This window comes from Cuculus canorus, chromosome 17 (assembly GCF_017976375.1).
Source record: "Cuculus canorus isolate bCucCan1 chromosome 17, bCucCan1.pri, whole genome shotgun sequence".
Taxonomy (NCBI): Eukaryota; Metazoa; Chordata; class Aves; order Cuculiformes; family Cuculidae; genus Cuculus; species Cuculus canorus.
In genome coordinates this window covers 4,959,755-4,984,590 of record NC_071417.1, presented here as the reverse complement: position 1 = coordinate 4,984,590, position 24,836 = coordinate 4,959,755, and the positions used below count along the sequence as shown (strand labels likewise).

The following is a 24,836-nucleotide window of genomic DNA, read 5'->3' as shown; positions in this document are numbered from 1 at the left end:
TCCTGAGAAGATCTATTTAAAACTCAGTATTTTAACATGGGCAGACTTTTTTCTGGCTTTGCCCCAAACACCCCCAACGTTTGCTTTGTATTTCACTTTGAAGTGAAACCAGTAGTGAGGTTTAAATAATATAATCCCCCCCCCCAAAAAAAGGCCTTTCTTTAACCAAATTGTGAACCTCCTAAAATTGTTCTTGACTGCTGACTTGGTAAGGGACTTCAGTCAAGGTGAGGTTTACATTGCATGATACTTCTCAGAGGATGAATTTTTTTTACATCCCAACTGAAAACCGTCCAGCTGCTTTGTTTTAATGGCTCCAAGGCATGGATCAATGGCTTATGACTTGGTGTACACACTTGTATGAATATGGGATGCAGGGGAATGAGTCATTTGAAACCTTGTGACTAGTTTGCTGGGTGTTTTTTCTGCAGAGAAAATTTGGGAGGCTGTTTGTGCATAAATAATTCTTAAAACAATCATTAACACATAGAGCTCCCCAGCTAAAACACTGGAGTGCATGATTCATCCTTGCCTTCCCCTGCACTGACTGCTGCAGCTGGGCTCAGGCAGCCATTCACTCTGGGACGGAGGACAATAAATGCTCTCTCTGTTCACCAAAGACACAGTAGAATAGTGACTGACCAGCACAAGGAATTAATGAACTTGGCTCTATTCTAAGACCTGACATCCTCATGTCCTCTTCCCAGCAAGTCTGATGTACCTTGGAGCATGTGCTGTCTTGATAGTACTTTGCTTTCCCTAAAGGAGCAGTGCTTTGCTCTTGCTGTGGATGAGCTTTGGGTCGCTCCTGTCTCCTCTTTGGTGCTGGATGCCAAGGATGACCTGTCCTCTGTGTGTTACTGTGCTCAATGTAGGTACTTTGAAACTGGATATAAAAGGAAGTCAAATCTTTGTTTCCTCACACAGGATCACACCCTTTTAATATGAAGGCATTTTACATTTATTTAATCACTGCTGCCTGAAGGAATTTTTCTGAGCCTTTAGTACACGTTATTGTTGAGAAGCTGTTAAAGAGGTTTAATACATTTATATTCATTTATGTTATATCACAACAGAACATCCACTTCTCTCTAAAATTACATTGTGCTGAGCACCAGAATTCCTTTCATGTAACGCTTGGTTGAAGGCTTATTCATTCATACTGTGGTTACAGATTTCATAATATTTAGCAATCATTGTTACTCCAGGTTTTTGCTGCTGCAGTATAGGAGTGGAGATATCTGCCTCTTTTAAAGTGTATTAGCTTATTTTGGCAACAGGCATCTTTCCTTTTGGATCCTCCAGCTCTTTCTAAGACACATTACTTGTTTGTGTGGTTAGCACTGTGTTAGCCTTGCTTTGTATTCTAATATCTTATCTTCAGAGTTGCAAAAATTAGACTTTAGTTTTCGTATGGGTAGAAAATGTTTTTTTTCTGCAGGAGATAATGGTAGCCGTATTTATATTGGTCCCCACAAAAATCAGGACAAGCTTGGCTGTTTATAGGGGAGAGGTTGGCAGACCCAAATGCACACATGCTGATAGACAGAGGTCTTGGTAAGTAAAGTGAAAGCTACTCCATTTCCTTAGATGCAAAAGACTTTTAGCTATCCCTCCTTAGATGAGGTCCGATGGCATGAGCAGAAGGAGCTGAAATTGTCAGGTTGGCTACCTGAAATGCTCCCATGTGAAAAAATAACATGTCTTTTGCAGCTACAGAAAGAAAGGACTTTGTAATGCTTTCTAAATTGGAAAGTAATTATAATTTTTAACCATTTAATTTCCAAATACCGTCATTTTGATTGACTTCAATGGATATCTTTCTAGTATTTATTATTCAAAGAAATTTACCTACTTTCTTCAACTCAATTTCTATAAACTGCATTGCTGTCAACATATCATAGAATCATAGAATAGTTTGGGTTGGAAGGGACCTTAAAGTTCCACCCCCCCTGCCATGGGCAGGGATACCTCCCACTGGCTCAGGCTGCCCAAGGCCCATCCAACCTGGCCTGGAACACCTCCAGGGATGGGGCAGCCACAGCTTCCCTGGGCAACCTGGGCCAGGGCCTCAGCACCCTCATGGGGAAGAAATTCTTCCTAAACATATGGGACATTTAGTTATAAAACTAAGGATGCAGAAGGTAATTTCAGTTAAGAGAAAAGATAAAAATTAGCGGCTAGGAAGGCAGCATCTGTGTTCTTTTGCAGGAAGGGGAATATATACACTGGCATGAAGATGTCTATCTTCATGGGAATGAGTCAAGTCTAAAGAAATCAACGTTGTATGAGGTGAATAGGGAAATTAGTGTCTTTTCCAAAAAAGAATTGGTGACATCACTTGAAACTGGCAGCTGGCAGGTTCAAAATGAAAGGAGGTACAGCTTCACCAGCTGCTTAACCTGTGGAAGTTCTTGCCAGAGGATGTTGTAAATGATAAAACTTTATGTGGGTTTGGAAAGGGAAGGGGCATCTTTACAGAAGAAAAAGCCATTCAGTAATATTAAATTTTGGTTTTTCCTTTTATTTCTTTGGAAAATCCCTGCTCTGCAGGCTGCTGAGGGCCGGTTGAGGATTTGTGGTGTCTATCACTGCCTGCCCTGTCCTAACACTCTCCATTAGACATCCTCCCTCAGGGATCTTTGGGTCGTAGTGAGGAGAGAGATGTGCCTGTGCTCTGACTTGACTCCTAGCCAGTTGCACCAGCACAAAACTGATGCTGTAGACAGGGCTAAGGTAAAAGGCGTAGTCCCTGTTCCTTCCTCTGCACAGCACTGCTTGTTTCTCAGTTTATTTTGAGATGGTGAAATGAGCTGGGTCTAGGCAGGGATGTGACCCTGCTAAACCCACAGTGTTTCTTGTTTGCAGTGCCTCCAAAGGAAGGAGCGGTTCAGCAAATGAGAGAATCTGCTCTGTGTGGGATGTTTTCTCCCTTACCTCAGTCTAGCTGAGTAATGGTTATTTATAGTGTGCAGTTCAGTGGCCTGCATGTGGCCGTTTGGCTGCAGAATCAGGTCTTGTCCTTTAATATCTCCCTTAGCTAGAAGACATCTGATAAAGTGCTGACACAGAATTTGAATTATCCTAATGCAAAGCCTCTACCTAATTCTAAACAGAATTAGATGTGATGTGGGCACACCTAGGTTGGTCCAAATCTCTAGAAGGAAAGTTTAAACCTTTCTAATAACATTGCGGTGGGAAGACATAGGCTGCAAGCATTGAAATGCAAAGCATCAAAATGATCGCTTGCTTTAAAGCACTTAATGTATGAAGCAAAGACAATGCACTTGAATGAAGCTACTAATCTTGGTTCCTGCTCACCCCCCTGCCTAGCAGGCTGCTGCAGAGATAAGCGGGGGGTTGGCTTGCCTTTATTTTTGGTTACAGCCCAATGCAATCACATCATTCCTGCTTCCGACACACCCTCTATGGGGCCTTGCTTTTCCACCTGCCACCCAGGGAAACAGTCTGTCAAATCACAGAACTGCCATGGCTTTAACCTCAAGCTGCTCCTTTTTCTCCATTAACCTTCTCCGTTGCACCCTCTTTCAAAGCCTCGCTGTGATTCTCTTCTCTTCTTTTTGCTCAGAGTTAGATCAGCAGATGTTGTGTCATCCGCTGCAGATTTTAATCTGCTTTCACTCCTAGGATATCTTGGTCACTTAAAACTGAGTTAGGTAGAAGCGAAGGAGGAGGAAGAAGAGGAGGAAGAAACAGATGGTCACTGGTGTTGCTGAACACTATCATCCATGAAAATCTCAGATTGGCAGCTGCACAGCGTGGTGATGCCAGACTGCAGATGTATGGACATGGGCTTCAGGCTTTCCCATTTATTGGGAAGCTGCAGTTGCACCACTAAAGGCTTTGCACTAACCCACAGAGACCGTGTGCATCATCCTCGGTAGTGAGAGTGAGCCAGAGCGAGCCTTCTTCTGCATGGCATTCTGCGCGTGCGTCAGGAGATGATATTGTGGAGTTTCTATGGTCCTAGTGAAGAACAGTTAAACCAGACTGTAGGTAAATCTAGAGTTTCTAGCTCTTCTGTGGGTGGGAGGGGTCCTTCAAATGTGTCATAGGCTCTTAGTGCGCACAGGTTCTTCTGTCTTGCTCATGCGTGTCCCGATCCGCTTGTGGCAGTGATATTTCCTTCTGGCACTGAGTGATCGTTGCTTTCTTGGTTTGCTGGTGACAACTCCAAAGACATTATTAAAAATGATGATAAGTGGATATGAAGTGATGATAAATTGAGTTTGAAGGCATCGAGGCCCAAACAGGGCAGAGTTTCAATTTAACCCCCAGTTAAGTTGAAATTAAATTGAAGCATACATAATTTAAATTAAAAGATAAACACATTTGATTTTTAAAGTATAGTCAATGTTTAAAACAAAAAAAATGGACTTTTTAATTGAATTTATTTTTCTTCAGTGTAACAACTGAGATACAGGTGCCTGCAAAGCGTGCTGCTGCAACTATACTTTTTAGCCCAAAGAATTATTTGCTTTACATGTATTTTTCTAGCTTTGAACAAATTTGCATGCATCTAGCTTGGTAAAATGAAAGCAAATGTGCACTGTTGTCTCCTAAATGAAAATTACTACAACGTGGTATAAAGATACATATAGAACACATGATGACTTAAAGAGAAAAGACCATGAAAGCGTGCTTTTTGTAATGTATGCATATAAATTTACTCTGGCAAATCTGTCCTAGATTTTTATTTAATGAGTTTGTTAAAATAGTGAAAGGTAATTATACTTTTAATTATAAAAAAACAATTTCCAGATTGTCATGGTAATAGTTAAATATCTTTCTTGTAAATTTATTGTGTTGATTATAATATCTATTAGATGTATATCCTTTTTTCTTGTTTTTTTCTTTAATTTTATTTTTAATTACAAAGCATATGATTTGTTTTTCCACGGTTAAAGACCAGAAGTAAAGGTATGAGAGGGAATTACAATAGATATGAGAAAAAAAGTACCATTATGCTACTGATTGTAATACTGATGGTTCAGTTGGTAGCAATGGTTCAACTGTTCCAGAACTGGAGCAGTGATCCAGGTGGATCAAGGACAATTCTCTTATAAATCAGAAAATGATGGCCCTCCTGACTGATTCTCGTATCTGTAGGTCTGTAGTATTCTTTATAGAAACATTGGTATTAGTTCCCATGACTGATTTGGCCGAGTACACTCCCTAAATGTTTTTGTATGCTCTATGGTATGTGATTCGTGTCCATTCTGAACTGATGTTGGTTATTGTAGTGTGGCTCTTACGACAGAATCATCTCTTTTCCTCCGTGGTCCGAGACATCGGTGGGGAAGGGTGCTGTAGGGCACAGCTTGTCTTCGCGTAGCACCAGGGCTGCTGCGAATGTGTGCGGCTGCCCCGTGCATGCAGGATTAGACCTACTTTGTCGTATGAGTTGGATCTCAGAGGATGTGACTGAACGAGGGCTTGATATAAAGGAAATAACATTATGCATATCTTCAAGAACAGGCATAGTATTGGGCCTTATCTAATTACGTAATGGAGACTCTCCCGTACCCGCAGGCCTTTGAAGGAGGTGGCCTTGGTTGTTTTTTCTTGGCAGCTAAGGACATGAGTGCATCTATAGAGACTGTGACCAAAGCACAGGAATCATTCTGAAGAGATTATTTATGCATTTACCTTCATCAAAGCCAACCCACTTCATTAAGTACCCAGGGAATGCAAAAGTGAGGGGAAAAAGTGGTTTTCTTGGTGAGATAAACACATTATAAGTTACTCATTATACATAAAATAATAGCATATAACACATGTTCCAGGGAGTTCAGGCTGGAAAATGTATCACCATTGCCACGTTCCTCTCATTTCCTGTGTATTCATCGAAAAGGTACTGATTCAGCCACTGTAATTGGCTTGTTATACACTTAAAAAAACCCAAAAACCACCAAAATCCACAACAAAACTCTTCAAACTTTTACACTGAAAGCTGTGCTGTGTGCTTGTATGTGTTTCGATTTGAATATGAATCGGAAGAATAAGAACTTGAATTTTCAGTGCTCCAAGGGGTAGATGAATAGATGAGTGAAGAGAGAAAGATGAGTAAATTAAAAAGCTCTAAGTAAAATAAAAAGCTTGTAATAAGCCTCGTTTTTGTGCACTGCTCCGGGAGCAGAACCATCTGTCCTTTTGCCTCAGACACCATAATTTTATTCACGTGGTCCTCTCAATTTTAAATTAAAATAAAAAAAAAAAAAAAAAAAGAAGAGGTTTTAGGGATGCCTCATTATCTGTATTTTCTTTATGGAAACAACTCCCAGTGCAACTTCATGTTTGCTTCATTGCCTAGTATCCGAGTCCAGGCTGGATGGGAAGGAAAGCCTTTTGGATACATTTTGCAGCTTTCTGTTTAATTAGAGTATTGTCATCTCTTGGCTGCTTGCAGATCTCCAAAGAAACATTGAGGCCTGCTGGGTTATTCGCTAGGCATGTGTATGATTGATCTTGCAGGTTTTTCCTATCATGATTCTTTCATTTCTGGAAGTGTGTTTCCAGTCAGGCTTTGGATACTTGGTGCATAAGACTTGAAATGGAGGAGGAAAATACTCAGTCCTTGCTCAAGTGGATCGTTTGTCTTTTCTGTGCCACCCCTGACAGATCGTGTCACATGTATGGGCCATGGACACCTGGTTTCTTCTGAAAGCAGAATCACCAGGTTGGAAAAGACCTCTTGGATCATTGAGTCCAAAGGACGACCTCTTATATCATTGAGTGCAAGAGGAAGAGTGGGACTTGTTCTCAGTGAATTGAAAGGGCCCTTTGGAGAGATGCCACTGCAGCTCACACAAAAGCTCACTGCTTTTCACTCACAGGAAAAACTTTATTTAGGGGAAGGTGATGGAGAACTAAAGTCTAGGAGAAATTAAAAATTGAGGAGAGGCGACTCCAGGAAAATGAAGCTTCAGCCTTAGACTGGTTCCACAAAGACCTTTGTGTTCTCAGTCCAACAAGCCAAAAGCAAACATTTTGTACAGATTGGTTTAAGGGTAGTTTAAAACCAATGTAGCTTCAAGTACTGTGTAAGGGGAAAGGAGCCTTTATCTTGTTTGTTCTGCTTTGTAGGTCCCCTTGGAACACTCACATTTTAACTTAAAAGTTGAATATAGCTTTATTTTAAATTAAAGTAATAGCTCCTGCAATCACTCCCAAATGGTAAAATCCCCTAGTATTAAGACAGTTTGAAAACAGGTGTTTGTAAAATGCTCTACAGGCTGATTTCCAATTGGCTACCTGATTTTAAAGATTTTTCTGCTTTTTTTTGCACCGCCTCTGTTGAAAATGATATGCAGAAGTACAAGACTTGCAGCTAAAGCGGATAATCTACACCTACCTCCCACAGTCTGCTTTGTTTATATGGTGCCCTGGTGAGAAGTATTTTGAAGGATTGGGGTTTGAAAGCAAAAGGTTTGAGTAAAAAGGGATGCTGGAAAGTACTGCTGTGGGTTTGTTGTTTTGTTTAATAAATAAGTTCTCAGTATCTTTTCCTCCCAATTCTTCACTTAAAAAAAAATTCCTTTGATTTCTGAAATCTCTCATTCTTTTAATAAATTCTGCCCACTCTCCTTTGATGTTTCAGTGCATCAGGTTTGCCAGAGTTTCTCGATTGTTCCATACTTTGATGCTGAAGTTGTCATTGTTTCACCCCAAAATAAATAATATAGCATTACTTTATTCTTTAAAAGAAGCAAACTTATACTCATGCAATGTCTGCTTCAGTGCCTCCAGTCAAACTGGATAAAACTCATTAACCTGATGTTCCTGTGTTAAAAGCAATTTAAAAACCAATATAACTCGGAAACCTAAGAATGTTGATTAATACCATGGTGTGAGAAACATGGTAGAGGTTGCTTTCCTCTCATAACCCAGTTCCAATATTCAGCTTGTGATTAGAAGAAAATACCCTCAACATTTCTTTTTTTGCCTTTCAGAAGTAATTTTTGAAAATGGACTTATTTAAAACCCCCACCCTTCCTGCTTTTCAGACCAAATCTATGTCAAAAGCTAAATTTGACCAACATAGATGTAGGTGCTGTGAGCATTGTCAAAAAGAAGGTAAAAACTTTACCATTTTTAATATATTTTACTGTCTGTGCTAATTGCATTAATAATAATTAACTCCATATTTATGGTCAGGATATGGCAGCCAGTGCAGCATTTGTGTTTGCTGCTGTCTCTGAAATCATCATTACATAGTCAGTGCATAAAGATTACCATAAATTCTGATAGAAATGGAGGGTTACTGTTGATCTTTCGCCCTGTTTAGCTTACGCGGTTTCTTAGCGGTGTTTCCCTCAGCGGTTAGGATCCTCTTACTCTGGGTGGTGGTCACTGCGTGTTTCAGAAAGCTGTGGTTTGGTCATGGTTATTATAAATGAGGTTGTAGGGGTCAATCCAAGGGGACCTGGTGGTGCTGCTGGAGCAGGAGAGAGGTGTATCAGAGTCGCGATAATGAGACGGGGTTGACGTCAGAGGGCTGCCAAATGACAACAAAAAGGGAAATAGAGGTGAGAGGCCAGGGAGGCAGCACCGAGAGCGATGCTGCAAGGAACAGTGGGTATCTCGGGGGACAGAGGTGAACTTTAAATGGACAAGAGCAGAAGAGAAGCAATTTCTGTGCATTTCTAAGGCCACTGCAAAGGAGCAAAACCAGGCAGGACAGATGTTGCTGCCTTCTCCTAGTGTGTGTTTGAATCTTTATCGAAGCAGTTTATCGACTGATCTAATTTCCAATCTTAACCTGCAGAAGCATGCAAGTAATTAGATGTGCTCTTGTAATCCTCTTGAAAACAAAATATGGGCATGATGCAGCTGATTAATTGAAATTGTAGGGAACATATATTTTAAAAATCAAGTGAGTATCCAAAGAATTGACAGACTGAGAGTTGGGGTTGTTCAGCCTGGAAAAGAGAAGGCGCGGAGGAGACCTTATAGCGACCTGCCAGTACCTGAAGGAGCTACGGGAAAGCTGGGGAGGGGCTGTTCATAAAGGCTTGTGGGGATAGGATGAGGGGGAATGGGTGCAAACTGGAGAGGGGCAGATTTAGACTGGGCATTAGGGAAAATTTCTTCCCCATCAGAGTGGTGAGGCCCTGGCCCAGGTTGCCCAGGGAAGCTGTGGCTGCCCCATCCCTGGAGGTGTTCAAGGCCAGGTTGGATGGGCCTTGGGCAGCCTGAGCCAGTGGGAGGTGTCCCTGCCCATGGCAGGGGGTGGAACTGGATAGGCTTTAAGGTCCCTTCCAACCCAAACTATTCTATGATTCTATGATTCTGTGATTCTATTATTCTATGATTCTAATCCGAATGGTATCTTCTTTTTCTTAAATTTATCTTGTAAAGGCACTTGGATATTCTAGTCAGAATTTATTATGTTTTGATTATTATATTTTAAAATTTATGGTATTTCTTGGGAAAAAGGATTAGATTTAGATGCAGATAGATCTTTGTCTTCTGCCCAGTGAAAGCAGATGTAAAGCTCTCATGGACTTCAGAGAGTTAAACTGCCTGTGTGGTCCTACCCTGCAGGTTGAACATCTTCTCTAGGAAGTAATCTCCAACTTGGTCAACTAATCAGTAGATCTTACTTTGATTGGTGTTTTGACCTCAAGAGATTGTACAAGGATGCTGAACTGGGAGCCGGTCATTACAGTACAATAAGGGGAGCTCCAAACAGTGAGCTGGCAGTGAGAGTTGAGCACGCTCTGCAGAAAACCTCCCAGAGGGAGGGAGGATGTGGCAGTGTAGAAGGGCCATGGTATGAAGCCAGTCACCAGTGGCTGGTGCAGAGACGCTCAGGGGAGCAGGAGCAGCTGGCCAGCTATGCCAAGACATGCAGGGATCTCCCTGGGGACTGCCAGGCATGGAGCAGGGTTTGCTGCAGCCTAGGAAGTCTCTAGGTTAGGTGGGACCAAGTGTGGAGGACCTGCCTGCAGTGACACCATGATCTGTTGGGGAGAGCTGGTTGTAAGCCTTTTTATTTTTCTTCTGTTTGATCTAGTTGCTTTGTGTTTTCTCTGTTTATTAAGTTACATATTTGAGGTTTATTGTGATGAAATCTGGCTTTATTTAAGTTACAAAGGCTTTTGGTCTTCTTTAGGGAGCTCATTATGAAGAAAAATCATAGGCAGTGGATGTCAAATTTCTAAGTGACCCAGGAGCTTATTATACCTGGCTTTAAAAAAAGAATTAAAATGTGTTCACAGCACGAACTCTCCCTCCTTGTTTTGCAGGGGTTACACAGGAACTGGAATTTCCTTCCAGCATGGAGAATGATCCTGCCTCTTTGGGCATACACATTCTGAGCTGCTCGTGCTGGCTTATGTCCCCTTTCTCCAGAGGCACTGGGGCGTTTTGGTTTTCCTTCCAGTGGGGAAGAGCTAGACAGAGCTCCTTCAAAAACCTCCCAGTAAATCCTTCAGTAAATAAATCCTGAGCAAACTTCAAGACCTGATTTTCCCTCTGTGGGTGGAATGTGAGAACAAGAGTGATGAAAGCTGAGAAACAAATGAATTTCATTCTTCAAACAGTATTATTTACAGGGCTGTGGGGTGTTTTGCACTCTGTCTCCCTGCTTGGTGCAGATTAGCAAGGAAATGCAAGCTGGCTGGTTGAGGACCATGCAGGAGGATGCCAGGATCTACAGGGCCACTTCTGTGGTGCAATCTCCTCGACAGTTAATTTACTGTAGAGCTTGCCTCTCAGGGTCTGATAATTCCCATCACGCTTTTTTTATCTAGCGTAAAGTGTTGGACTGCTCAGCCAGGACACCAGGTTTGCTTTACAATGGTTTTGTTACTGAACATTTATATTCTGTTCTACAATCAGGTTGCCCTTTGGATGTGTTTTTCCCCCCCCTCTTATCTACATTCAATAAATAACTTCAAGTTGCTCTGTCCTGCTATTTAGCAAAGATAAATCATTTGGGAAGCTGAATTCTTCCAGTTCAACTGACTCTTCAGAATAAAATTATAAGCACGCGAGATAAGATTAATAAAAGCACCCAGCTGCTGGGTGGATATCCCCATTTCTGTATACAAGCTAGACAACATCCTCCTCCACCAGTTTCCTAATTTGATAAATGCCTGGAGCTGATTTTAAAATGTGTAGGTTATTTTTAACCATGGTAGCAGAGCCATCTGTATTGTATCTGATGAAGTTCTGTGATAGAGCAAATTGATTTATTCTATCTCCTTACAAGTTATACTAAGCTTTATATTATAAATAAGCTGGTATAAAGTACATGATGTCATTGAGCTTGAAACTCTCAATAAATTTGTACTTGAAGGGTTTGTGCTTTCTGTATGAATGTAAATGGTGGAGATTGTTCTATCTCTCTTCTGTCTCTGACTTGCGGACTGCAAGCTCTCTGGGGTCAGGACTATCTTGATAGTTGTGTTTGTATGAAATACACAGAGGGCCCAGATCCAGGACTGGTGCTCTCATATGTTACAGTGATAAAAATAAGAACAATCGACCAAAACAGAACCGCATATTTGATGGCAGGATTTTCAGAAGCACTGCAAGGAATCGCGTGCCTAAATCCTACCATTTGTTGTACCATACGGGGAATTAATGAGGAGCTCATTTCACTTGAGGTATGAATAGTGCTGTGTGTAGCGGGGGCAAGCCTTATGCCATGGCAAGTCTGAACTGAGGTCAGATTTGAGATCTCTTGCTTTGATTTCTTTTCCAGGAGGAGAGCAGGGCTGTTGGCAGCACAGACCTGGCACTTCTTCCCTTTGCCTTACACTGAGGTCACTGTGACTTCTGTGGAAGTCCATAGAAAATACTCCCATGGGAGTAAGAAGAAGGAATTAATCAAATACTGGGAAGACTGCAGTAAATCCTGTCTTAGCTATCTGCTTATGGAACCAGTAAAAGTAGTGGCTTGAATAGGGCAGGACTTCCAAAGGACTGGAGTCACTGTCCCTGCGCTTAAAGATAGTTTTTGAGAGATATTTAAGACAGGATGTTGCCTAATGAGTGCCATGTATGGTGCAGATTTCACTGTAATTAAAAAGAAAATAAGCAATGCTCTAATTGAGATCTGACGATTAAAAGTTAAAAGCTCGCTATCCTCTATTACTTATTGTCAGATAGGAATTGTGTTGCATGTGTGTAACAAACCATTGCATTTTAAAAATGGAACCATAAAAAAGCTGCTGTAATTTAAAAGCAGCCAATTTACTATGAGTACGGTTTGCAGCTCTGTCACTTGCTAATCAGTCTGTTAAACATAATAGCCATTCTTGTCTGGAGGCAGTTAATCATGTTGTGAATGCACTTATCAGTGCATATTAGAAATACAAGACTTTCCGACAGAGGAATGGATGCAATTACTGCAATCAGTATACATTTAGCTACCGTCTTATCGCACTATGTTTTTCTTTCCATTTCTTTTTTTTTTTTTTTTTAATTTTCTTTTAAGTAGTCCAGCAGTGATGGAATTTCTCTTAGAAAAATATAAAGGACACACTTGAAAGTGTTGTTAAACTCAACAGAGATGCTCAAATGCCACCTGTCGATCTAAATGAGCGAAGGCTGCTGGCTGGTTGAACCCTTCCTGGACCCAGCAGTGTTGGAAGCTGGTGTGATGGTTTTCAAGGCCTTTGAGCATTTTCATTGATGGGCTGGGAACGTGTCTGTGGAGGCATGCTTGGGTGGTGGGGAGCTGAAGTTGCTGCATTCGAATTAGACCAAAGGAGCTCAGCATATGGATGAACTCTTTATGGTTTTTTTGCTGTGCTTTTTTACATCTAAATCAATAGCAATGAGGGATCTCAAAGTTTTTCAAAGAGGGTATTGAAAAGGCATGAGAGCTAATTGCTTCCAGCATGACTATCCACCACTGATGGGTGTAAATACAGCTGTCTCAAAGAATGCCAGGACTCAACAAAATCTAAGGATTTCAGCTAAATAATTTTCCAGAGCTGAGCATATACTTGTGCAGGGAGGAAGGGAGCTGAAGGGGGCCAGGAGGAGGGAAGGGATTATGTAATCCTGAAAGGATTCAGAAAAGAGAGGACTAGAAGAAGGATGATTTTCTAAATCCTACTTTACATTAACCCTTAATGTTAGGGGTATTTTATGTAGCTTAGTGTGATTTGTAGTGCATGCAGGAGCCTGCCTTCTTTTTCTAGAAATTCTTTTATCTTTGTTCTTCATTACGGCTGGCGTTTTTGCTTAGGTAACATTTTTAATTGTAGCAAGGAAAATAAAAAAGCAGAACAGTCCCCAAATTGTGTAACTGTTACATCATATACGTCACACCAGAATTTTTGTTTCTGTTCTGTGTGGGTCATACGTTGCTCAGACTCCCTGAGAAAACATGGTAAGTCATCCATGTGATGTCCTTGGTGGTGAATCTTCCAGCGTGCAAGTGCCTTGTCTGCCTTGCACTGATGAGCAGCTCAACTGGGACGCTCAGCTGTGCTCCATCCACAAGTTGTTAGAGCCTTCATTGCTGCCGAGATTCGTGGAATCATAGAATCACCAGGTTGGAAAGGACCTACTGGATCATCGAGTCCAACCATTCCTAACGCTCCCTAAACCATGCCCCTCAACACCTCATCCACCCGTCCCTTAAACACCTCCAGGGAAGGTAACTCGGCCCCCTCCCTGGGCAGCCTCTGCCAGTGCCCGATGACCCTTTCCGTGAAAAATTTTTTCCTGATGTCCAGTCTGAGCCTCCCCTGGCACAGCTTGAGGCCATTCCCCCTTGTCCTGACTTCTGTCACTTGGGAGAAGAGCCCAGCTCCCTCCTCTCCACAACCTCCTTTCAGGTGGTTGTAGAGAGCAATAAGGTCTCCCCTCAGCCTCCTCTTCTCCAGGCTAAACAACCCCAGCTCTCTCAGCCGCTTCTCTTAAGACTTGTTCTCCAGCCCCCTCACCAGCTTCATTGCTCTTCTCTGGACACACTCCAGAGCCTCAACATCCTTCTTGTGGTGAGGGGCCCAGAACTGAACACAGTACTCGAGATGCGGTCTCACCAGTGCTGAGTACAGAGGGAGAATAACCTCCCTGGACCTGCTGGTCACGCTGTTTCTGATACAAGCCAAGATGCCATTGGCCTTCTTGGCCCCCTGGGCACACTGCTGGCTCATGTTCAGTCGCTGTCAACCAACACCCCCAGGTCCTTCTCCTCCAGGCAGCTTTCTAGCCAGACTTCTCCTAGTCTGTAGCACTGCATAGGGTTGTTGTGCCCCAAGTGCAGGACCCGGCATTTGGCCTTGTTAAACCTCATGCCATTGGTCTCAGCCCGTCGGTCCAGCCTGTTCAGATCCCTTTGCAGAGCCTCCCTATCCTCTGTTCATTGAAATGAAGTCCTGGGGGGGTGCTTTACCGTACCAACACAGGAGTGGGGAAGGCAGGATGAAACACCACTTCTCCTCTTTCCATTTCCAATTATTCTTTTTCAGAGCCTAAATGAATTAACCTCACTTATTACTCACTTGCGCCTGAACTCATTTATTCATGGTATGACCTTAGCTCTGAGCAATATCCCAGCAGCCCCCATTAGCTGTCACTGCATTTGAATGCATCACGTGTTGAGAAATCATTGTCTTGCGAGTGTGACAAAGTAGTGATTACCCTTTGAGAAGGTGACCTAGAGACATTACTGTGGTGACCGTTGTGGTGACCTTACTTTCATGCCTTTAGAAAGTAATTATGGGACGATTCTTAAAAAGAAAAATACTAAATCCACCCTCTGATTTTTTTTTTTTTTTGTGTTATTTGGAGTTATCTCTGCACTAGTAGGGAAATTTTGTTTCATTTTTAGGACATAATTAGGCTTTAATGGGGTGATGTTATAACTATTTGTTTATCTTGTACTTTTAGTTCTGTTGTGAAGATCAGAACTTTAAGCTGATCTCAACTAGGAAAGGGTGGAGGTACACACAATTACTGCAGATGGCTCTTTCTGTTTATACATTGAATGCAGACCCTGTTCCACACTATGTTTGCCCAGCTGGATGAATTAATCTTGTTTATTAATTAAAACATGTGAAACTGATGTTTATGTGCCAGTTTCAATTTCAGGTTTTACCGTCTGTTTGGTGGGTATCAACAGTGAGAGGAAAAGCTTCACTCTTGTTTAAAACATAATTATTAGCCTATAAAATAAAACCATTTTATGCGCACCATGTGTCTCTCAGGTAAGTGGAGAGAGGGGAGATCCTGTTTGTGTTAATGTTAATGGGCTACACTGATTCCTGCCTTAACTTCTTTGAGGATGTTGTCGTGGCCATTTAATTTTTGGCAGAAGTGTGAATTAGCCACAGGACACCCTGCACATCATCTCTCCATCTAAGGGTACATTAGTTCAAAGAAAGCTAGGGCTAATTCATTAGATGCTTAATCCTATTTAAATCTGAAGAGAATGTAGGAGGAATAAAAGAATTCTTGCCCATGTTCCTATTTTGATTTGTTCTTTAATTATTTCATGCAGGTGGTATTACAGTAGCTTCTGCAATAGACTCATGAGTTCTATGTGCTCTTAGCAAGTTTTAGAAAGAAAAAAATGAACTTTTTTCTTAATTTCCCTCTGTCCTTACTAGCTGCCTGGCATTCTGTTATTTACTCATTTACACTGTCTGCCCATTAAGTGAAGGATTAAGTTCAAAAGGTGTTGATTTAGGCTTTTAAATCCTCAAGAGGAGAGCACAATTTGTCACTGTTTTCAGGTATCCTCCAGCACATTAGGTATATGCCTGTCTTGGTCTGCAGCTTGTCTCCCCTTTCCTTTCATTCATAAATTCAGCGCGTGGGGAGTCGGCATCTTTAGATCCCCTTTTTCTCCCCAAGGAGATCCATCTGTCAGCCTCAACTGTAATTCTGAAATCAAATCAGCAACTGAATTCCTAGTAACTTTCTCCTAGGTCTAATCATGTTTTTCTTTTCTGATTCATTCGATGTATACAAAAGAATCTGATCACTTAATGCTTATGTCAGGCACATAAAAATCATAAGGCATTTTAAGATGCTGAGGAAACATATTTTGAAAATGTGGTTTGAGCCATTAGAGTGCATCCAAATCACTTACTCAAGCTCTTATCTCTATCTAGGAAGATCAGGAAGCTGCTTATATGTTTGTAAATGGAAAAGTCAAGAGCTTTACATAATTGTATGAGTTCAGGAGCTGTCATCAAGAGTCACTCTTCCTGAGACTCACAATAAATTTGTGATCAATGGCTCAATGTCCAGGTGGAGACAAGTGACAAGTGGTGTTCCTCAGGGGTTGATATTGGGACTGGTGTTGTTTAACAACTTTGTCACAGACATAGACAGTAGGATTGGGGGCACCCTCAGCAAGTTTGCCCATGACACCAAGCTGTGTGGTGTGGTCGACACGCTAGAGGGAAACAGTGCCATCCAGAGTGACCTGTATAGGTGGACCTATGTGAACCTTAAGAAGTTCAGCAAGGCCAACTGCAACGTCCTGAGTTAGGGCAATCCCAAGTACAATTACAGGCTGGGCAGAGAATTGATTTAGAGTAGCTCTGAAGAGAAAGACTTGGGGACGCTGGTGGATGAGAAGTTCAACAGGAGCCGGTAATGTGTGCTTGCAGCCCAGAAAGCCAACTGTGTCCCAGGCTGCATCCAAAGAAGTGGGTCGAGGGAGAGGATTCTGCCCCTCTGCTCTGCTCTCATGAGAACTCAACTGGAGTCCTCAGCACAGGAAGGCCATGGATGTGTTAGAACGAGTCCAGAGGAGACCACAAAGGTGTTCAGAGTGCTGGAGCATCTCCCATATGAGGAGAGGCTGAGAGAATTGGACTTGTTTAGCCTAGAGAAGAGAGGTCTGGGGAGACCTTATAGTGGCCTCACAGTACTTAAAGGGGGCTGTGAAGGGAATGACTTTGTATGTGAGGGTCCTGCATTGCAAAGAAGTTCTTGTATGACTGAATTTTTTATCTCCAATTTTCAGTCACTGGTTCTTTAAAAATCCATCTCTGCTTTGTAATATACTTCAGCTGCTTGTACAGCAATGTTGAAAATACACCATATGATTATGGTATGTAAATATGTAAGATTTTCTGAATAGTTACAGAAAAAATACGAGCAGCATTTGGGCTGTTGATATTTATTAACTGGTTAGGATTCAGCATAAATCTTCCATCGCAAAATCATGCTTATTTTTTAAACAACAATAGCTCCCTCTATATTTGCATCCAACAGCAGCTAAACCCTGGCCCCAATTTCTTACTAGCTATGTTTATTGTATTCCCCAGCAAGATGCTTTCTCCTGGCAGAGGAGCTTTATTTTAAGAAATACAGAGCACAGCAATAAAGAGGTTCTAAATAGTAGTCAGAAAAGTATTCCAGAGCAATCAAAATGTTTTTTTTTAAACCCCAAAAGACTGCATGCTGTTTCAAAAGGGGAAAGTCATGACAGAGGAACAAATGGAGTCCCAGTGCCCAGCAATCCATGTTACCAATGAAGCAAACCAATTACAGCCATACTGAATTTGGTCCTAAAAGTTCTGTTTTGTTAAGGGCTAGCTAAACTAGTATCTGAGGACACTTTTTTTAACCAGAAGAATTTCTGTACACTGTCACAAGAATGGAAGCAAATAAAAGTAATTGAAGCAATTGTCTCAGTTGTCTCCAGGGTTGTCATGATGATGTTGATAAAATCAAATAAAGTGGAAGTTATTGCAAGTTGTTAGTGAGCAGCACAATTGTGAATTGGCAGTGGAAGGAGCTGAAGAGCTTAAAAGGTTTGCTCATTATCTAGATTTATTGTTTTCAGTTGTGGGAAAATGTTGGCTAAGCAAAATAACATGAATAATATGTGGTCTTGGTGGTGTGTTTTGAGCAAAAATATTGTCTTCTTGGTTTTATGGCTTTTAATGGATTATTAAAAACTGCTGTGTCAATCTACACACTCTTAACAGATTTAGCAGCTCGGTTTTATCCTCTGTAGCCATTCACATTGCCCATGCATCTGTGAGGAGCATGAATTTTTATGGCAGTGAAAGAAAAACAAGAAATGCTTTGAAAAAGCCTGTAGTTGGTATAAAGTAAACTGAACATCAGATCAGGTTCTCTGCTGGACAACTGAGCACATTGTAAATTGTGATTATGAAATGCATTGCGAGAGGAAATCAAGCATATATTTTTCATCTCCAGAGATTCACTTCCAACCTACCACCCATCCTGTCTTTGTTCAATGTTTGGGACTTCTACCTTGCATTTCTGTGCCGTGGCAAGCAAGAAGAGTGAGCAGGGCTTTTGTTATCAAGCGTTTGTGCCTGCTGTCACACCTTCAAACGTCCGGTTTCCCTCAGCAAACCAAAAATCTTTGGGACCTCCACAGTAAGGGGCAGTGGCACTGTGTCATCTGAACATTTTCACATTGATGGAAAAGCTTGCAGAAATGCTCAGGATGCAAGGCAGTTTGCCTTAGCTTCTAGGGATGCTCGTCCACACTGCAACGCTTGACAGGGATACCTGCACTTATTTATGCTGGGCTCCAGCCAGGCCCATCTCCAGCACTCCTCAAGATGAGGCCCTCGCCCAGCAAACTGCCCTAAGAGGCTGTTTCCAAGCTTGTATACAGCTTCGTGTCCTTACAGCCTAATGAAAATGATGTATGCTGGGAGAAAAGGGTTTAAGTTAGCAGATTTTAGCATCCATTGTCAAGTCAAACTTCATCTGTAACACAAGGTGTAGCCGTTTCACCCCAGTAAGTTGCTCTCAAGCAGGATGGGTGCTTAGGGATGTTGTGGGTGCTTAGGGATGTTGTGGGTGCTTGAAGATTGAAGGTAGCCTGGTTTTAAAGGCGTTAGCTGCTGCCAATTCTTGTTAGCCGGTGTCTGCGTTCAGGAAAGCGGCACTCAGCGAAGTATAAAGGCTGACAGTATGCAAATCTTCGTGATGCAGAAACTGGATGCTGCTCTGTCAGTAGATATTTGCTCTCATTTCCTTCATCTTGGTCTGCTGGATTCTTAATTTCTGTAGGGGAAGAAGGTCAGGACCTTTAATCTGGATCTTTTCCCCAAGAGGTCCTGGCTGTCTGCTGCTTCATTTGACTTCAGCGGGAAATTAGGGTCTTGAGCATTTCCAATCAGCTGTTGAAAAGCCTCCTCTTGTAAGTGTTTGCTCTTCAGTAAACCATACTTATGAAATTAATCCTCTTGAGATCAGAGGAGTGAGACCTGTATTACCGAAATATTTTATAAACTAATAAAACTTGCTTATATAATCCTGTTCTCATTGAAATTGGTGACAATTTGTCAGAGCGAGTAAGAATTGACCATTATTAACCTTGAAAAGATTCTCAAGCGACATGCTACCAGACATTTTATTGTTTTCAATTACCTAGTGTCTGCTCCATTTTTTTCTTTTCTTTTTTTTTTTGTAGAGTTTTGTTTACCCTGCTGTGGGCCTCGTAAACAGATTGCCACTTACGGAAAACATTATTTTATGAATGAATGAAACTCATGATTTCCTGTAATAGCCAACTGCACTAATAGAAGGGTCTGACTTCTATCAACTAAATTGTTGATGAACCAGCAATGTGAGCCAGCAAACCCGCCATGCACCAGTGGCAAAACCAGCTGAGTGCACTGCAAAGTGCCCTCGCTGTCACACTCCACTGTGGCATTCTGCATATTTCATCCTCTCTAAAAAGATGTAGGGCAGGCTTTTCAATCTGGTTAGCAATGTAAATCTTTCTTAATAGCTGATAATAGGCATTTATTTATTTAAGGTAACTACTAACTAGTTACACTGTCATCACCATCATAGCATCAATCACTGTGTCTCATTCCAGTACTTAATTCAATGATACCATGTTTGGCTTCGACAGAATTAGCAATAAATTATATTCACTAATATTTCAATGCTATGTGATTTTGTAGTACTTATTAAAATCTCTAACATTAGAGCTATGGTGAACCTTCAAAATAATCTGTTATTTTGTAAAAAGACAATCCTATGTAGTTCCATATAAATACTTAATAAGGTAATAAATGTAGAGAAACAAAATCTGATATTGGATACGTTTTAGATTCAGATTTAAAATATATACATATATTTCCTTCTGTTTGCATAGATTAGCAAATTCAGGGAAAAGATCAATCAGCATACATTTAACAAGGTAACATGATAGATGCAAGAGTTCTGCAGGGTGCTTAGGAGCACTTGAAACCCAAGCCTTATTGTTATAGTGGCTCGTGCAGCCTGTGATTTGTTCCACTGATGTGTTTTCAGTTGAGGAGAGGCTCTGCCTCTGGGTGGAGTGCTCATTCCTTTATGGCTTTATGTACATCTACAGGAAATACTTTGGCTACAACTTGGCAAGCTGAGCAAGGCGGGCAGGCTCTGCATGCCTGACAGTGTCCACCTGGATGTGTCCCTTACAGGACATGAGTCCAGTTTGAGAACTTAGCAATGCAGAATTGTTTGGGTTTGAAGGGACCTTAAAGATCATCCAGTTCTACACCCCTGCCATGGGCAGGGACACCTCCCACTGGAGTCCTCAAGACCCATCCAACCTGGCCTGGAACCCCTCCAGGGATGGGGCAGCCACAGCTTCCCTGGGCAACCTGGGCCAGGGCCTCACCACTCTCATGGTGAAGAACTTCCTCCTTATGTCCAGTCTAAATCTGCCCCTCTCCAGTTTATAGCAATTGCCCCTCGCCCTGTCACTATAAGCCTTTGCAAAAAGTCCCTCCCCAGTTTTCTTGTAGCCCCTTCAGGTACTGGAAGGTCATTCTAAGTTCTCCTCGGAGCCTTCTCTTCTCCAGGCTGAACAACCCAAACTCTCTCAGCCTGTCCTCATATGGAAGGTGCTTCAGCGCTCAGATCATCTTTGTAGCCTCCTCTGGACCCTTTCCAACAGCTCCATCTCCTTCTTATGTTGAGGATTCCAGAACTGGACACAGGACTCCAGATGAGATCTCACAACGGAGGAGGAGAGGGACAGAATCACCTCCCTCAACCTGCAACGTTTTCATGTCCTGATTAACTCCTCTTATTCTGGAGTTGGTTGGAGATACAATTGGATTTATTTGGCATGGAGTTACTTTTCTGTGCTAAAACTCTGTACACAAGGATCACGTGCCTCCTAACAGAGGCTGTTGGGGACCCTATTTCAACATGTTAAGGGTATATATGAGGCGATATATAAGACAACAGGAAACTGTACTGAAATCTCAAGGTTTGGGGAGTTCTTCTAGCACCTATCTGAGGCAATATTGTCAAAGTACACAAATGGGATTATAAATTGAACTTTGAAGTAGAGGCCTACTTACTGGAGTTTGTGATAGGAAATAAATCCAAGCCTATGGTTTCTTTTTCTCCTCTCACCAGAAAGAAAAATGTGTAATGAATGTCTCATGTCTGAAACACTGGGCTGGATTCATCAAAGGGAGTTAGTAATTACCAAATTGAGAGAATCATGAAGTGCTTTTCTAAATTTGAAAGGCTCATCAAGAATAGATCAGGAGCAGGCAAAATTAATAGTTATGAACTCATTTCCATAGAAATGGACTTATTAGCAAGCATGCCAGCTGCCTAAAATTATAAGGTCTTTTCCTTGTGCTTGCAGGAAATAATCTTTTTTTTTTTTATAAAAGTAATTTTGACTTTTTTTTTTATTGCTCCTCTAAACTAGGGTTTGGCAAAATCCTTCTAAACCAGGAAAAGACTTCACTAGACAATAGAAATATTTAACTGAAAAGAGAAGAACGATGTGGAAAGGAGAAGTGATTTATAGTCCTTGGATTCCATCAGATTCTTTCTAATGGTGCATACTTATCTAAGAGAAAAATGGAATAAGTCTTAAGAAAAAGCTGAAAAATGTTTATAGGAGAAAGTTTGGTTATCAGGATTTAATGGCTGATAACAGCATGAATTACAGTTGTTGTCTTCTCTGCTAGTGGATTTTCCCACTGGTAGCGTTTTGTCTTCACTTGGCAGTTGCAGATCAACAACAACTACAAAGACCAACATATTGGCCATCAGCTACAAATCAGACTAAAAGCTGAAGATTTGTCACGGCAGGGTGGAATGACTCCGTTTAAAGAGGGTTATGGTGTAATGCTGCATAGCCAGGAGAGAAAATTACATGCAGGTGTTGCAAGGTGGATTTATCAGCTAATGGAGCTGACATAAGTAAATGCTGGCCTTTAAGGTCTTGATTATGGTTTAATTTATCTCTGGTTTTACTTTAGCAGCTTCTATCAATTTCAGTGGCAAAAGGCAGTGGTCTCCCACGCAGTATTATAGAGGATGGTTAATAAACTGCAAGAATTATGAATATAGTACCAATCTTCCTGCTAGGAAAGAAGCCCCTGTGGAATAACACTTGCAGCAGACAGTTGAAGGTGCTAGTCTGAGCAAGAAAGCAACTTGCTTTTTAGATTTTATCATGCGTTCGTTATAGTTGGAACCCAGGAAGAAACTTAGAACAAAGAGGGTGGATTAGTTCATGGGGTACTGTGTCCCAGATACCGCAACACTTGGCATTGCTTGAAGGCTGAATCTTTGTCCAAAAGAAGGAAAGAGGGAGACCATAATTTTAGAGAAAATTCATTGACTGGCTCTTCTGAACGTAACGGAAACCTGCTGCTGAATAAAAGAGTCCAGAAAGTTGAATACTGGTTTTCTAAAACTGTATATTTTGGAGATATAAGTGGAAGATGGTTTAATACAGCAGTTAGGTACTCTTTCAGCATATGTCCAAATGGAAAGAAGTTGACCCTTCTTTAATCAATATTAAAATGTCATGATAGATGATTTGCTTCTGAGACAAAGCAGAAAACAATTGACAAGCCACATTGGTTTTTCCAGGTGATGATAAGGATTCTTTTTGGAGCCAGGACCCCAAGAAGTCCTAAGTCCTAGGAGACCTGGGAAGTCATCTTTGCTGTAGTTCATAACGCTAGTATTAATTAGATCCGAGGAAGATTTTCTAGATGCGCAGTGACTCATTGCTAATCCAGCAGTGTATAACCATGTCTGCCTTTAAATGAAACTTATGTCTTTTATAGCTATACAGCTGTGCTAAGGATGCAGTGAATTTTCTCTGCATATTTACAGGCACAAGAGTAATTTTATTCCCTGGCAATTATTTCAGCTTGCTACATAGGCAAGACACACACACAGAGACATGCTTTTCTTAGGGAGACCTGAATCCCAGTCTGTCTTAAAAATATAAAACCACTATTATGATTGCTTTTTGGATGTGTAAGCAGGAAAGGAACAATTGAAGGCATAATGGACCGAGCTCAGAGAAGTGCCAGTCACTGGGACATCTGGAATGGATTTATCAGTGCAGACTAACCTGACATAGTATTTAAGAGATGAATCTAGAGAAAAAATGTCCATCAGTGGTTTTGTTTCGAATTTGAAAGCACTTGTGGGTGTTTTTGTGTGTGGCAACTATTGACTTGAACAGGTTGAACCTAAATTGCAGAACTAAACATACCTTGATAGTTAAAATATCTAGATCCATAGTTAGTGTAGAGCTCATCTCTAAATTTTGTGTTCTGTACGAGTTAATTTTATGTAATTTAGATAAAACAAACTGCCAGAAGTGATACACCAAAAACAGTGAAGCTGAGCACTCCATCATGGTGCCCACAGTGGTTACATTCTTAACAGAAATGACTTAATTACATCCCTAGTACTGTGTAATAATATTTGTCATAAAAGGTTTTTGCTGATTTTCTGGTTGGCCACCCAAAAAATGCCTTAATAGCTTCTAGTTCTGCTGGAGGTGGATATTATCTTCTGTCAGCATGGAAAATATTTATCCTCCAGGCATTGAAGCATATGTTTGTGTTGTTTGTTGTCAGAAAGAAAACATGAAAATCAATAATTCGTGTTCAGATTTTTTTTTTCTTTACAATGCGTCTTCAAAAACATATGGCAGAAGCAGATTCTGCCTCTGTGCAGTTGGGAAGAGGAAAAGGATGTTTTAAGTCTCTGTTCTTTGTAGCAGTAGGCTAAAACTTTCTATGAACACAGCTCTTGGAGTCAATTCTTTATGGGAAAGGCACACAGGTGATGTACCCTGAGACAGGACAGGGGACATATCCCTTTATCAGGAACAAGCTGTCTCGTGCTCGCAGTAAGAGCACATTCAAGTCATTACAGAATGGTCTAACATGCTGCAAATTCAGATTTTTAGCGTATTTTTTGAGCACATACCCTGAAACTTCAGTAATATTGATAACATCAGTTGTCTTATCAGCAGTATGATTAAGCGATTTGGTCTGCAGTCAGGTTAGCTGCCTTTCCATCCAACCTCCATCGTTTGGAAGCTGCATCGAATCTCCACACTGTAGATGTTTGGCTGGGAAGTTGGGGCAGGAACTTGTATGCTGCTTTGTTAAGTACCTTAATATTATGTGGAAGTAAAGCAGTGGATGAGCAAAGGTCTGTTTTCTAAACAGGTTCCTGCTGTGGATATTATGAGCACCATTGGTTAAATCTATGTGTCTGCTTTCTTAATTTTAACATGAAGATAATATCTGTCTTACTAAACTGAAGATTAATTATTAATATTTGCAGTGTTAGACCAGAGGAGAGTGTGAAGTGTTACTGTTAACAAAAGAAGCAGAAGTAATTTTTAAATATAGTTCTGAATGCTATGCATTTACATCCATTTCTTTACCTTTAAACATTACTTTCCAGATGAGAAATATCTAATAATCACCATATAATTATAAGTCTGCACCAATTGTAGAATCGTAAAATCATTAGGTTGGAAAAGACCTTAGAGATGATCAACTCCAACTGTCTACTATGAAATCACATCCCCAAGCACCTCATCTATCTGT

The 24,836-nt window shown here is 41.2% G+C and overlaps 1 protein-coding gene across 1 annotated transcript in view; it reads left to right on the top strand.

The window, feature by feature from the left end:
• The window catches only part of TMEM132B (transmembrane protein 132B), a 260,407-nt gene that overhangs the window by 152,086 nt on the left and 83,485 nt on the right, over positions 1-24,836 (top strand). The gene's annotated exons all lie outside the window — the stretch shown is intronic.